General features: G+C 36.1%; 1 non-coding gene across 1 annotated transcript; it reads right to left on the reverse strand.

Annotated features, from left to right (window-relative positions):
- Nucleotides 1–4,114: 4,114 nt before the first annotated feature.
- On the reverse strand, nt 4,115–4,222 carry LOC148571345 (small nucleolar RNA R71). The gene has a single exon (XR_015908801.1). It is a non-coding gene; the product is annotated as a small nucleolar RNA R71 (small nucleolar RNA).
- Between the last annotated feature and the right edge of the window lie 434 nt (nt 4,223–4,656).

The following is a 4,656-nucleotide window of genomic DNA, read 5'->3' on the forward strand; positions in this document are numbered from 1 at the left end:
CCAAGTGGAAAAATGATGATTGATGAGCGGATAATTTATACGCTTTTTGACACTGTTTTTAGTATGTTTTTAATAGGATCTAGTTACTTTTAGGGATGTTTTCATTAGTTTTTATGTTAAATTCACATTTCTGGATTTTACTATGAGTTTGTGTGTTTTTCTGTGATTTCAGGTATTTTCTGGCTGAAATTGAGGGACTTGAACTGAAATCAGATTCAGAGGTTGAAAAAGGACTGCTGATGCTGTTGGATTCTGACCTCCCAGCACTCAAAGTGGATTTTATGGAGCTACAGAACTCTAAATGGCGCGCTTCTAATTGCGTTGGAAAGTAGACATCTAGGGCTTTCCAGCAATATATAATAGTCCATACTTTGGCCAAGAATAGACGACGTAAACCGGCGTTCAACGCCAGCCTTCTGCCTAAATCTGGCGTCCAGCGCCAGAAAAGGATCCAAAACCAGAGTTGAACGCCCAAACTGGCACAGAAACTGGCGTTCAACTCCGCAAATGGCCTCTGCACGTGCAACACTCAGGCTCAGCCCAAACACACACCAAGTGGGCCCAGGAAGTGGATTTATGCATCAATTACTTACTCATGTAAACCCTAGTGACTAGTTTATTATAAATAGGACCTCTTACTATTGTATTAGACGTCTTTTTGACCATCTTTGAACGCATTGTTCTTAGACCATAGGGGCTGGCCACACGGCCATGCCTGGACCTTCACTTATGTATTTTCATACGGTAGAGTTTCTACACTCCATAGATTAAGGTGTGGAGCTCTGCTGTTCCTCAAAGATTAATGCAAAGTACTTCTGTTTTCTATTCAATTCATCTTATTTCGCTTCTAAGATATCCATTCGCACCAAAGAACGTGATGAAGGTGATGATTATGTGTGACGCTCATCACCATCTCCCCTATGAACACGTGCCTGACAAACACTTCCGTTCTACATGAATTAAGCTAGAATGAATATCTCTTAGATCTCCTAACCAGAATCTTCGTGGCGTAAGCTAGAATGATGGCGGCATTCAAGAGAATCCGGAAGGTCTAACCTTGTCTGTGGTATTCTGAGTAGGATTCAATGATTGAATGACTGTGACGAGCTTCAAACTCGCGAGTGCTGGGCGTTAGTGACAGACGCAAAAGGAGGGTGAATCCTATTCCAGCATGATCGAGAACCGACAGATGAATAGCCGTGCCGTGACAGGGTGCGTGAGCATATTATTCACTGAGAGGAGGGGATGTAGCCACTGACAACGGTGATGCCCTTGCATAAAGCCAGCCATGGAAAGGAGTAAGACTGATTGGATGAAGATAGCAGGAAAGCAGAGGTTCAGAGGAACGAAAAGTATCTCCATTCGCTTATCTGAAATTCCTACCAATGATTTACATAAGTATCTCTATCCCTATTTTATTATATAATATTCGAAAACACCATTATCACTTTATATCTGCCTGATTGAGATTTACAAGGTGACCATAGCTTGCTTCATACCAACAATCTCCGTGGGATTCGACCCTTACTCACGTAAGGTATTACTTGGACGACCCAGTGCACTTGCTGGTTAGTTGTATCGAAGTTGTGACAATTATGAATTAAGATCAGAGCACCAAGCTTTGGATCCATTACCAGGATGGAGATCACAATTTCGTGCACCAAGTTTTTGGCGCCGTTGCCGGGGATTGTTTGAGTTTGGACAACTGACGGTTCATCTTGTTGCTCAGATTGGGTAACTTTCTTTTCGTTTTTTTTCAACAATCTTTCAAAAATATTTTCAAAAAAATTTCTCTTTTGTTTTCGAAAAAAATAAAAATGTTTTCAAAAATTTATTCAAAATTTTTAAGAATGAATTCTAGTGTTTCATGAAGCATGTGAAGCCTGGCTGGCTGTAAAGCCATGTCTAAATTCATTTGGACTGAGGCTTGCAATTTGTTATCAAGAGCAACTTAGTTGTTGCTCATCCACCTGCTGCTGATCCATGATCACCTGCTGAAGCTTGGCTGGCCATTGGCCATGTCTAGTGTTTTGGACTGGAGCTTTCTTTGAAAGCTTGGCTGGCTAGTGAGCCATGTCTAATTCCTGGACTGAAGCTTTAGACTAACATGGCAAGATTCCTGGAATTCATATTAAAAATTTTTGGAATCCTTATTTTTCCTTTTAATATGCGAAAAATATAAAAGAAAAATCCAAAAAAATTAGAAAATCATAAAAAATCAAAAATATTTTGTGTTTCTTGTTTGAGTCTTGAGTCATGTTATAAGTTTGGTGTCAATTGCATGTGCATCTTGCATTTTTCGAAAATTTCATGCATTCATAGTGTTCTTCATGATCTTCAAGTTGTTCTTGGTAAGTCTTCTTGTTTGATCTTGATGATTTTTTGTTTTGTGTCTTTTCATGTTTATCATATGCATTCTTGAATTCTTAGTGCCTAAGCATTAAAGAATTCTAAGTTTGGTGTCTTGCATGTTTTCTTTGCATTAAAAATTTTTCAAAATTGTGTCTATGATGTTCAACTTGACATGCAAAGTGTTCTTGGTGTTCATCTTGACATTCATAGCATTCTTGCATGCATTCATTATTTTGATCTAAAAATTTCATGCATTGCATCATTTTTCTTGTTTTTCCCTTGCATCATAAAAATTCAAAAATAAAAAAAAATATATATCTTTCCCTTTTTCTCTCATCAAATTCGAAAATTTGAGTTGACTTTTTCAAAAATTTTTAAAATCAAGTTGTTTCTTATGAGTCAAATCAAATTTTCAATTTGAAAATCTTATCTTTTTCAAAATCTTTTTCAAAAATCAAATCTTTTTCAAAATTCTTAGTTATTTTCGAAAATTCCAAAAATATTTTTCAAAAATTTTTTTCTTATTTTTATACCAAATTTTCGAAAATAACATAATCAATTAATGTTTTGATTCAAAAATTTGAAGTTTGTTACTTACTTGTTAAGAAAGATTCAAACTTTAAGTTCTAGAATCATATCTTGTGATTTCTTATGAATCAAGTCATTAATTGAGATTTTAAAAATCAAATCTTTTTCAAAATTAGTTTCTAAAATATCTTCTTATCTTATCTTTTTCAAAAATATCTTTTCAAAATATCTTTTCTAACCTCCTAACTTCTTATCTTTTCAAATTTGTTTCAACTAACTAACTAACTTTTTGTTTGTTTTTTTTCAAAACTACCTAACTAACTCTCTCTCCCTAATTTTCGAAAATATTTTCCCTCTTTTTCAAAAATTTCTTTTTAATTAACTAATTATTTTTATTTTTTATTTTTGATTTCAAAAATTTTCGAAAGTTACTAACATTTTTCAAAATCCATTTTTGAAAATCACTAACTCTTTTTCAAAATAATTTTCGAAAATTATCCCTCCCCCATCTCATTCTATTTATTCATTCATATCCTAACATCTCATCTCACATCTCTTCCATCCGTACAGTTGTGTTTCTTCCTTTACATCACATTCTTTGTCTCCCCCTCTTTTCTTCCACTCACAAAGGGATCCCTATACTGTGGTATAAAGGATCTCTATTATTATTATTATTTTTCTGTGCCTTCTTCTTTGTCATATGAGCAGGAGCAAGGATAAGAACATTCTTGTGGAAGCAGATCCAGAACCTGAAAGGACTCTGAAGAGAAAATTAAGAGAAGCTAAAATACAACAATCCAGAGATAACCTTTCAGAAATTTTCGAACAGGAAGAGGAGATGGTAGCCGAAAATAATAATAATGTAAGGAAGATGCTTGGTGACTTTACTGCACCTAATTCCAATTTACATGGAAGAAGCATCTCCATCCCTGCCATTGGAGCAAACAACTTTGAGCTGAAACCTCAATTAGTTTCTCTGATGCAGCAGAACTGCAAGTTTCATGGACTTCCATCTGAAGATCCTTTTCAGTTCTTAACTGAATTCTTGCAGATATGTGATACTGTTAAGACTAATGGAGTAGATCCTAAAGTCTACAGGCTCATGCTTTTCCCTTTTGCTGTAAGAGACAGAGCTAGATTATGGTTGGATTCTCAACCCAAAGACAGCCTGAACTCTTGGGATAAGCTGGTCACGGCTTTCTTAGCCAAGTACTTTCCTCCTCAAAAGCTGAGCAAGCTTAGAGCTGATGTTCAAACCTTCAGACAGAAAGAAGGTGAATCTCTCTATGAAGCTTGGGAAAGATACAAACAGTTGACCAAAAAGTGTCCTTCTGACATGCTTTCAGAATGGACCATCCTGGATATATTCTATGATGGTTTATCTGAGCTATCAAAGATGTCACTGGACACTTCTGCAGGTGGATCCATTCACCTAAAGAAAACGCCTGCAGAAGCTCAAGAACTCATTGACATGGTTGCTAATAACCAGTTCATGTACACTTCTGAAAGGAATCCTGTGAGTAATGGGACGCCTATGAAGAAGGGAGTTCTTGAAGTTGATACTCTGAATGCCATATTGGCTCAGAATAAAATATTGACTCAGCAAGTCAATATGATTTCTCAGAGTCTGCATGGAATGCAAGCTGCATCCAACAGGACTCAAGAGGCATCTTCTGAAAAAGAAGCTTATGATCCTGAGAACCCTGCAATAGCAGAGGTAAATTACTTAGGTGAACCTTATGGAAACACCTATAACACATCATGGAGAAATCATCC

This window comes from Arachis ipaensis, chromosome B3 (assembly GCF_059453495.1).
Source record: "Arachis ipaensis isolate K30076 ecotype BB chromosome B3, ASM5945349v1, whole genome shotgun sequence".
Lineage (NCBI taxonomy): Eukaryota > Viridiplantae > Streptophyta > Magnoliopsida > Fabales > Fabaceae > Arachis > Arachis ipaensis.